Below are 11660 nucleotides of genomic sequence, written 5' to 3'. Positions count from 1 at the left end.
ATACTCAATTTGACAGAATCCTGAAAGAAAGCAGGGGTAGCTATTCTATTTCCAGACAAAGTGGATTTCGTGCCAAGACTGATTAACAGAGGCAAAGAAGGTCACTACATGCTTATAAAGGGAACAACGCAAGAGGAGGATACCATTATCATAAATATATATGCTGCAAATTACAGTGCACCCAGCAATAAAAAAGAAATATTACTGGACATGAAAAATCAAATAAGTAACATATAGTTCTAATGGGGGAGCTTAATTCCCTGCTGTCACAAATAGAAAGATCAACTAGACAGAAAACAATGAAATATCAGAACTGAACCAAATTTTTAAACAAATGGACTTAGCTGATATCTAAAGAGTATCGCATGCCACAACATCAGAATATACATTCTTCTCAGGTGCACACAGGACAGTCTCCAAAATAAACCGCATTCTAGCTGATAGAACATATTTAATTAAATGCAAAGGAACTGAAATTATCACATGCATATGATTAGATCATTTCAATGAACTTGGAAATCAACAGCAAAAAAAACCCATAAGAACTTCATAAATACATGTAAGTTAAATAATGCCCTCTTGAACAAGTAATGGGTCACAGATGAAATTAAAGAAATTAGATAGTTTTCACAATTAAATGATAAGGCCAACACAACATACTGGAACATACGGGACACAGTAAAAGCAGTTCTATGAGGGAAATTTCTAGCAGTGAATTTTCATATCAGAAAAGCAGAGGCAAGCTCAAATAAACAACCTAATGTTAAGCTTCAAGCTTCTAGAAAAAGAAGGGCAATTCAAGCCCAAACCTCATATGAGAGAGAAAATTATAAAGATCAGAACAGAAATTATACTAATTTGGAGATTAGGAAACAATACAAAGAATCAATAAATTGAAATTGGCTCTTTGAAAGATTAAATAAAATTGACAAATCCTCTTCATGAAAAAGAATAAACTTGAGATATTTATAGCTAAATGGATGGGCCTTGAGACCAGACTTCAGTAAAATAAGTCAGACAGACATGAGTACGTATGGAATTGTCTCCCTGCTGTGAGGAACTGAAAGTTCTTAGCTATATGGAATAGCTAAGAACCAAAATGTATAATAGAAATGATGGAATAAGAAATTTTTCAAAAGGAAATGAGGGCAGGCCAAATAGCTCAGCAGGTTAAAGCGCCTGCAAGTAGGCACAGGGGCTGGGGGTTCAATTTCTGGGCCTGCCAGGCAGGCCCCACCCCCGGGGGTATTGTGAAATGGCAATTGAGACTGGGCGTGGAGGCACAGGCCTGTAATTCCAGCTCCTGGGAAGCTGTGAACAGGCAGATCACTATGAGTTCGATCTAGTAGTGAGACCGTGAACATCCTGTAGACCATTTCCTAAAATACAAAAAAAAAAAAAAAAAAAAAAGAAAAGAAAAGAAAAAAGAAACCATAGTATGTTATGAAGAAGAATGCTGAGTGAAAAAAGAAAAATAGAAACTGTATCTGTTAGTGACTAATATGCTTTTACTCATGGACCAAGAATGCAAAACCACAGGTAAACGGAAATAGGGTAAAGGATTTTTGGAACGCTTCATTCTAATTACGACATTATTTGTGAAATCATGTCTATTTCAAGCTCCCTCCCCCACTTCTGAAGCCCTCACGAGGACGTTCTCATTTCCTAAAGCCTTTCTCACCTTCTGGTGAAATACTGTGGCTGCTGCTTTCAGCACCGTAGCTTTTGGTTTTAGTTCTTGTATGACTGGGGCCCAGGGCTGGTCAGACTGCAGTGTTCACGAGGACATCTGGAGGTGACCATGGAGCCTCGCCCCCAGAGTCTGATTTAGGCGATCCCGGGGGAAGGGGCCAAAACTTTGCATTTTGAACCATTTCCCAAGGGTTGCCCATACTGCTAGTCCCGGGGCCAGATTTTGACAACCACTGCCATGGAGGACACGGATGCAGTAGGTCGGCCGCCTCCAGGAGTGGTCTCTTCTCCTCCTTCCTCAGCCCTTGCTATTAACCCAAGCATAGAGACAATTAACGTGTTCAGAATACAGCAGTCCCTTGCGCACCTGATTGGTCCAAAAGGCAGGAGAACTCACCACGGCTGACCAGTCAGCGCCGTGAAAACGCGCCGGGGAGCTTACCCGCAGGGGCTGCCGCCCTCACTGGAGCAACTCACAGGAGCCGCAGTGTCTGACGGTGCTTGTTTGCGTCTGTACCAATTTGGATTCTTTTAGATATGAGTAACAGACATGGAATTCAAAGCATGAACAAAAGGGCAGTACAGTTTTTAAAAATTAAAAAATAACATCCTAAAACCTGAAATACATTAGTCTCCTGGACTGGCTGATATGCTGCTGATCAAAGTCACCAATGACATCTATGGGTTATGTCCATCATCACTGTCTCATACTGCTTGGGCGTCGTGGTAGGCCTGGTCTAATCCCTGGGTGAAATCATTAAAGGATCTGTAAGAGTGTGACCGCGGGAAAAGCGGTCAGTACAATCAACACAGCCTCAAGCTGTGCTACGGAGTTCTTCACACAGGTCCCCCAGCACCCCACCACTGTCCTGGAAAATCTCCTGTTGAACTCTCCGTCTGATTCTCTGGCCCATCGCCCAGCACCATTCTTTCCTGATAAATTCTATTCGCCACTCCTCCTGCTGCCGAAATTAGTGTGATTTTTGTAGGCAGGACCCGGACTTTATCCACAGCCATGGCCCCAGTGGTCAAGTTACTGTCTGCACACACAAGGTACCAAAGGAGAGTTTCTTGGGTGGGCATGGGGTGGCCTCCACCAGACAGCTCTCAGGAGGTCCCAGGCAGCTGGGAGAGCCCTCAGGCTATCTCTGGGAGTTACTGACACAAGGCTGAGAGCTCCCCAAGTCATCCACAGGGATGCACAGGTTTTGGTCGCATGGAAGGCTGCGGTGTGGGTTATGGTTAGTGTTCAGCCTGAGGTTTCCAGCTGTAACAACAGAAACCACTCATCTTCATGCCCACACACACCCAAACTAGGCCTCGAAATGCAGCAGGCTCCTCATGCGCTGTGTGCCATCTCCTCCTGCGGTGAAGCAGGAGGCCCTTCTCAGGTATTTTCTAGAGGAGCCCGGCAATCCGGGGTCCAGGACCGCAGCACGGGCACATACCATGTTTACAGGACCGTCACGATTCTCACATTCCTACAGATGCACATTCCTGTCAGAGCCTGGGCCCAAGAGCAGAAATCCTGGATCACTATGAGTGCTCTCTCGGAGGCTGATGGACCATGCTCAGGTCGTAAGGCTCCTCCAGTTTGCTTGCAGGGTTCCCGGCCCATCAGAAATGCTCAGCATGGGGACGCTTGCCTTTTAAGAAAGGGGTGCTCAGCTATTCCTCTAGGGGAGGAATGTTGAACTGACTGCTCTACCAGAGAGGAAGAGACAGAGGACAGCATCTCAGTACCGCAGCAACTTCATCTCTGACCTCTGCTACCGGGAGAAGAGTCAACTAAGCATAGGAATGTATGAACAGGAAAGATAAGAAAAGGAATGAGCGGACTGATAAAGTTCTGTTAGTTAATATCAGGGCTGCCAAGCCTCCTACCCCCTTTATACCAGGGAGAAGACTAACCCAGGTCTGCAGAATCTGCTGTTAGGAAGAGATTGTCGGAATCTGGCCAAAATCCACACTGTACTATGTCACTCCAATTCCCTGCTGAGAGCTGGGCCCTTGCCTCTCTTCCTGAGACCCTTTCTGCACTATCACCCCCGTGAGAAGCCTCCTGGACTGGATTGTTCATGCACGCTGCCCACTCCTCCAGGCCCTCTGCCAAGCTCAGCCTCCCACCTGCAATCTCTTCCTGCCACTTGCTATCCGAAACCACCTGGCATCCAAAGCCAGCCTGTATGCCATCATCTTCTCTATCAATATCTCTATCCTCCACTCTCCCTCTGAACCAAGCATCTCCTTTCCAGTGTGCACGGTAGCTCGAGGCTTCCTGGGTCATACCTGTCGTCTCTGCCTCATTCCCACCCACTCACCCTTTAATGTTCAGTTCAACGATCACCGCTCACAAGCCTATCCCGTTTCCAGGCTGAGAGCCCTGTGAGCTCTGTGGTGTGTGTGTGTGTGTGTGTCTCCCCCTCTAGGCTCTAAGGACCTCTGTGGCAGGCCCCGTCACAATCATGTGTATGTCCCCAGAGCCCAACACAGGGTCTGCCGTGGGTTGGCGACAACTATTATGAGCGTCACTGAGCTGAAGTGCCTGCCATCTGGGACCTTGTTGAGACACCGGCACTTTCAGTTACCCAGGTCACAGGAGGAGGCCTTTGCCAGTACTACAACCAGCATGCCGCGCTTTTCTGAAATTGGGGCAGGCAAAATTCAGTGAGCCTGACACAGCTAAGAGCTCAGGAGCTCCGGGTCCTCCCTGGCATCCTGGAGTTTGTTCTACTGGCTTGTAAAAATCCAGATAAAATAACATATGCACAACAAGTAGAAGGTGCATAATCCAAGATGAGGCACAGCCCTTTCCCTAGAGTCCCCTGGTGGCGTGCGCACATGTGCACACCACACACACACATACACCGTGCTCGTGCAGTGCACAAGTCCCTTGGAGTAGAGATGAGAGGGCCTCTGTGACCCCTGGACAAGTAGAGAAGGCACTGCAGAAGGAGAAATATATTTGACCTGGATCCTTCTGGATAACAAAGGAATCTAGCAGGCAAGGATGGCATGGGAGACAGCAGTCTGGGGAGAGGGAGCCGCCTGGGCAAGGACCTGTGGGCTGGCAGGTCTGGAGGTTGGCGAGCGGTGGAGGCTTTGTGCAGGGTGCGGCACAGACAGCAGGGAGGGCAGTGTGGCTGAGGGAGGGGTGTCAGCCCAAGCTAAGAGGTGAAGCTTTTGTCTGCCGAGCACTGGGGAGCCGGGATGGCGTTCAGCACAGAAATAAAACCTGGCAGTGGCATTGAGGACAGACAAGAGGAGCAGGGAGGTTGGTGCAATCCCATGAAAGGTGCTGCGCTAAAGGAGAAGAGGCTTGCAAGGCGTGGTGGGGGAGGAGGGGAAGGCATCCTGAACCCTTCCAAATCCTTTTTCCACGCTACCCACACGGCCCACTCCCCCTTGCTCCAGCCAATCCTTCCTCCCTTCTTGGCTGTGAAACCCTGAGGCGAGGAGATTCCAAATGCTGACTGCATCTTCCTTGGCCCATCCCAGCTTTTGGCAAATGAACGGGTGCCGTTCCCCAGAAAGCTTTTCTTGAACTTCATAAAGTTAGCAGAGAGGGGAAGTGTTAACAGTATGATCTGTGGAGTCCCAAATTCTAATCCCAGCCCTAGCACTAACCCAGCTTTTTCACTCCCTGCAGCTCTGCCAAAATTGAAAGAGAAGGTCTGCGCCAGACACAAGTAAGTTCAGCTGAGCCAACAGGCCCGGGTCTCCAAGTGCCTGGAGGCCGCTGGAGGCTCTGTGCCTTCTGACCTGGCCCGAGGCTGCCTGGAGCGGTGTGGTGCGTGGGTGACACCAAGAGACTCTCAGGGTGCTTTTCTTTGGCAAAGAAATATCGCAGTGTTAGGGCCAGGGAGATAGCTCAGTAGAATAAGAGCTTGCCTGGCAAGCACAAGGTCCTGAGTTCAATCCCTGGTACTGAAAAAACAAGAACAAATATTGCAGTGTTGGTCCTGAGTTAAGTCAGGAGCTTCAAGAAAGCATGTGCCATTTGTTCAGTAAAAGAAGAGGAAATCACAGGCCTGCATACCCCCATCTGACCCCAGCAGCCACAGAAAGGTTCTAAGGTTAGGGAAACATACAGTGCACTTTCCACAATGTCTATTTTGTACCTAATACCTTAAAGGCACCCATTGCATTCGGTTCCCATAATCATGGTATTATGACCATTTCCCAGCTGAGGAAGATGAGCTCTTAAAAAATAGTTGTCAAGGGCCAGTGATATAGCTCAGTGGACTAAGCGCTTCTTAGGTAAGTGCAGGGGCCAGGGTTCAATCCTTGGCATCGCATGCTGCGCCGGCCCTGATCCTGGGTGCGCTGAGCCAGCGATGAAGTCTGGTTGTGGTAGCGCATGCCTGTAATCCCAGCACTAGGGAGGCAGAAATCAGGAGGAACACTATGAATTCGAGCTATTAGTGAGAACTTGCACACACACACACACACACACACACACACCCCTTTAAAAAAAATAGTTGTCAGGCATGGTGGCACCAACCTGTAAACCAAGCACTCAGGAGGTACCAGCTTGGGCTGCTCAGTGAGTTTAAGGTCAGCCTGAACCATACAATGAGACCCCGTCTCATAAATGAACAAAAAACTTATGTACCACGGGCGTGTGCAAGCAACATTTACTATAGCGAAATATTTCAAGTAAGGAATAGTCTTACTTGATAGCTCAGCAGACTACAGTGCCTGCTTAGGCAGGTACAGGGACTGGGGTGCAATCCCTGGCCTGTCGTGCCGGGCCCTCCCCCAGGGTGTGCTGAGACGGAGACTGAGACTGGGCATGGTGGCGCATTCCTGTAATCCCAGCACTTGGGAGGCTGAAAACAGGCGGATCACTAAGAGTTTGATCTATGTAGTGAGATCAGATGCTGCGCTGAGACGCCATTGCTAGAAGGGAGGAGGGGGCCAGGGCCTCTGTGCGCAGAATCAGACCGGAAGTCAGTGCCACCGCTGGGGTCCAGAGGCCTGGAAAGACTTTGATCCATCAAGTATTGACTGTTTTCCTTCCACTCAGGGTCACAGAGATGGTAAGAGATGCAGGTGAGGCCCCACGAACCCCCGGGATCGATGGTCTCAGGGTGCACGGGTCAGAGCGCAGCGTCCACTGCACACTGTCTTCCGTTATTTTTAGCCAGCTCCTGTACTAAATACATTAAAAAGAAATAGTCTTACTTTGAGAAACAAGAGGGGGAGATTATTTTGATTCTTGTGAGTCTGTACAGGATTTACTGCAAGCCTTTTAGAGCTTCCACCGATAATACTGGCTGCAGTGCGCATACTGTAGGTTCGCCACCGCTCTGGACTTTGCAAAGCACGCCTACATGTTTTCTTAGTTTTTTTTTTTTTTTTTCTTAGTTTTGTTGTTGTTTGTGTTTTAGTATTTTTGAGACAGAGCATGTAGTTCAGGGTGGTCTGAACTCACTGGGTCGTCCAGGCTAGGCTAGAATTCATGGCGACCCTCCTGCCTCAGCTTCCCAAGCACTGGGATTTCAGGCATGCGCCACCCCATCTGGCTACACCTTGTACTGCCCACATTGTACTCAGGATGAGTCTCAGGAATCACAAGGCTCCTGTGGTAGAAATAGGGAGGGGAGAGCAGGGGGAAGGGGCACAGCAGCCGGAAAGGGAGACATTAGTGCCACACCGAGTTCAGATCCTGCTCCCTCTCTGGGGAGAGAGGCTCTGGGGAAGTCGGGGTCTGACACAAAGACAGGGCTGATCGCAGAGAGAGGGGCTTGAAGGAGACCTTCGGGCTTGAGGTGAGGTCCGTGCCCACACTGCTGGCCAAACTGGTGTGCTGTGTTGTCATGGTCACATGGGCCAGGCCTGCAGCTGTACCATTAGATTGGAACCCAAATTTTGCCCATGGTGCCTCAGTTTCTCCTTCTGTAATTGCTGACAAAAATAGTACCTCTCCATAGAGATTGCTATGAAGAGTCGAGACAGAAAGGGGCATCTGGACACACCATCTCAGTGAAGGCCTGCTGTTGTGACCACCACCATGACTCCTGCCACTGCTGCTGCTTCTTCTTGGGAGCATCAGGGATGGGGGCAGGGGAGGCAGAGCCATCGAAGGGGACCGTGGGAGCTTAGGCTGTGACGACAGGACAGTGAATGAGCAGCAGTCAGAGAAAGCCAGTCTTAGTGGAGACACCATCATCCAAGGATGGTGAGTCTAGCAGGAGCACTCGCCCCCCCTTCCTCCATCACCACCTTCATCCCGGACTCTGTAATTACCTGTCCATCACCGCCTCCTTGCGGGGTCGCAGCTGTGGTATGGCGAGTCTGGTGTCCAGCCTGGCTCTGAGTGGGGGCACCATGCCTGATGCCCTTCTGAGCAATCAACGCAGAGTGCAGTGGCAGGTTGGTAGGGGAAGAGTCTACAGTGAGATAGACAAGAGGCAGATGCAAGGATCTGGGCTAGGAATGGAGGATGAGGGAATGAAGGAGAAGTAGGAAACACGAGAGGACTGGAGTGTGGCTCAGTTACACAGTGCTGGCCTTGTATATAAGGCCCTGAGTTTGATGCCCAGAACTGTACAGTGGCACAGCCTGCCTGGTAAGTACTAGCTCCTCAGTTTGATTCCAGACACAAGGAGAAGGAGGAAGAAGAGAAGGAGGAGGAAGAGGAAAAGGAAGAGAAAGAGAAAAAGGAGGAAGAGGAAGAGGAGGAGGAGAAGGAAGAGGAGGAGGAGAAGGAAGAGAAGAAGGAGAAGGAGGAGAAGGAGGAGAAGGAAGAGGAGGAAGAGGAGGAGGAGGAGAAGGAAGAGAAGAAGGAGGAGGAGGAGGAATACAAGGAGAAGAAAGAATGCAAGAGACACATGCAAGAAAGAGTGATCTGCACTCTGATGACTGGCATTACAGGTAACAGGAAAAGACTCTGAGCCTGGACTCCAAGCCTGGGCCCCTGAACGGTGGCAGTGGCTCTGTTACAAATGAAAAGAAAGAAGTTGAATCCATGCACACAGCAGAAAAAGAAGAGTTCATTTGAGGATTAAGCAGTTCATCAGCAGAGGAACACCTTCCTGAAAGAAGGAAGATTGTGTTGTTCTCCCAGCTACTCAGGAGGCTGAGGCAGGAAAATGGCCAGCTGGGGGCTATAAACAGCTTAGCGAGAACCTGTCAAGGAGGAAAAATTAGGGGCTGGGGAGATAGCTCAGTAGAATAAGCACTTCTCTGGCAAGCACAAGGGCCTGAGTTCAATCCCCGGTTCTGCCAAAAACAAAACAAAACAACAACAACAACAAAAAAAAAAAAAAAAGAAGGAAAAATTAGGGATGAGGCTGCAGCTCAGAAGGACAGCATCCCTGACTTCGATCCCTACAACTTGGGGGAAATAAAAAGAAAAAGAAAAATGCAAGATTATGGACAGTCTGTTCCTAAATTAATGATAATGATGTATGAGAGAAGATGAAACTGAAAACTCAGAAAAGATGGAGCAGAAAACCACAAGAAGCCGAAGAGGAGCTTGGGTGTGTCCCAGGAGCTTTACCACCATATGTTCAGTGGGAGCAAAAAGTTGGAAGAACCGAAATGCACATAAATAACACGTTCGTCTGTGGATTCCTGACTCTGTGGGATGATACATGCTCACTAGTGGGAAGGAGGCTGAACCTTTAACACCTCCCTAGATGGGAAGAAGGTACCCTGATCAATGCCACGCTGAAACACCACTGCTAGGGGGAGGAGGGGGCCGGGGGCTTCTGTGCGCAGAATCGGCCAGAAGTCAGTGCCACCCCTGGGGTCTAGAGGCCTGGGAAGACGTTGGTGCATCAAGTATTGACTGCTTTCCGTCCACTCAGGGTCATGGAGAAGGTAAGCGATGCAGGTAAGACCCCACAAAGCCGCGGGATTGATGGTCTCAGGGTGCATGGGTCAGAGCGCAGCAAGCACTGCACACTGTCTTCTGTTATTTTTAGCCAGCTCATGGTGGCTGGTCCCATGTTTGCACGTTAGTGGCTGCAGAGGGTTGTTGGGGCCACTGAGTCTCATGCGGTCACTACCACTCGCCAGACTCCCTGCTCAGCAGTGGGGACGGCCATGTCTGAGACATAGGCCCTGCCCTTGGAGGGTTCCCTTGAATAGGCCGGATTGCCAAGAGTGTAACAGTGATGTGTGTCACCCATGGCCAGCAATAGAGCTCCCCCTAGGTATGTATCTAAAAGAGAAAACCAGCCTCCAGATGTTTCCAGCTGCTCTGTTCATCCCTGCCAGCACCTGGAATTACCCAGGTGTCCTCTAGTAGACCAGTGAATGACTGCACTGGGGCGCATCCAGACAGTGGGAAATCACGGGGCCACGAGAGGTCACTGAGGCACCTGAACTGTGGTTGTCACATGAAAGAAGCCAGGGTGAAAGGGTGACACAGGGGGACAGCCTGGGAAGGGGGACACCATGGAGAAGGCAAGAAGGATTGGGTGGGAGGAAGGAAGGAACAGCTAGGGCACAGGGAGGGCCAGGCTGTGACACTATTCTGTGTGACCCTCTGAGGGTGGCCCATGGTGCTGTGTGTGCTTTCTGAAACCTAACAAAATGTACAGACCCAGGATTGAAAAATAAGCAACTATAAGCACATACATGCATATACACAAACATACATGCGTGCATGCATGCATGTGTGGAAGAAGTTGTTTTCATGGTGGCTGTCATGGCGTCTGTAATCCCAGCTAGTCAGGAGGCTGAGGCAGGCTTTAAACTTGTGATGATCCTGTCTCAGCCTCCTGGTTAGCTGGGATTACAGGCTGAGGCAGGAGGATCTCAAGTTTGAAGCCAGCACTGGCAATTTGAAGGCTTAGTGAGACCTTGTCTCAAAATTTTTGTTTGTTTTGACAGTGTCTTGCTATGCAGTTCAGGCTGGCCTTGAACTCACTCGGTAACCCAGGCTGGTCCTGGACTTGCAATGACCCTCCTGCCTCAGCCCCCTGAGTGCTGGGACTACAGGTGTGCGCCACCACACTTGACCCTGTCTCAAAATTTTTTGAAAAGGCGAGAGGTGTAGCTCAGTGGGAGGCCCTGGGGTCAACCCCGGTATATACTGCCCCTGAGGGGTCGGGGCCAGGAACTAGCTCAGGGGTAGGCCTCCCAGTACGAGGAGGAAGAGGAAAAACAAGAAGCAGAAGAGGGTGAAGGCTGGGGGAGAGGAGGCGCCGTGGTTACGGGTTTGGAGAGATCTGGCCTTGATTTTGCTCTCTCGGCTCCTCCGAAGTAGCTAGAGCCTGAAGTGAGGTCACGCAGGACAGGGCGGGGTGAGAGGTGCTGGCTGGAGGTCGGAATTTGGCAAGAACCAGTTTCCTGGGCTGGAAAACGGACTGCACCACGAGGTGTTGAGTATGGCCAGCGGGGACAGTCTGCTCCAAAGGCGCCGGCCTCGCCCCTCCCCGCCCTCTCTTCCCTTGCTTGTCCGTTCCCCTCCCCTCCCCTCCCCTCCCACTCTCCTTCCCTCCCTCCCCTTCCACTCCTCTCCCCCTCTGCTTTCTTCCCCCCCAGTCCCTTCCCTGCTCCACAGACACGACGCCCGCCCGAGCAGATGAGGCCGCCCTGGCCAGCTGTCTTGGAAGGCGGCCTTGTGCTCTCCTCTCCTGTCTCCATCCGCGCTTCTTCCTCAAGCCAAGACTGCGCGTGGCAGAGGTGAGACGGGAAGGCAGCCAGCCACCCAGCTCAGCTCTTACACCTGCACAAGGGGAGCAGACCACTCCACCGCTTCCAAATACTTGCTTTGGTGTCTTGAAAGTATATTCCCATCGTGCCTGTGGAGAGCCCCCCGCATCTCCTTTCTGGTTCCTCCAGCACCGCGGCGGCTCAGGGGGTCCCAGGGGGGAGCTGCACAGAACCATCGCTGCCTCCCGCCGTGATCGGGAGAAAGAAAATTATTGCTCACCCACCCAATGGCACAACGGAAAGGAAGTCAGCCTGAGGGTCGGGTAATCGTGGGCGCACTCTGCAGCGATGGGGAG

Source organism: Octodon degus, unplaced genomic scaffold (genome assembly GCF_000260255.1).
Source record: "Octodon degus isolate 3935 unplaced genomic scaffold, OctDeg1.0 scaffold00128, whole genome shotgun sequence".
In the NCBI taxonomy this organism is placed as follows: domain Eukaryota; kingdom Metazoa; phylum Chordata; class Mammalia; order Rodentia; family Octodontidae; genus Octodon; species Octodon degus.
The sequence above is the reverse complement of the archived record's forward strand: the minus strand, read 5'-3'. Positions refer to the sequence as shown.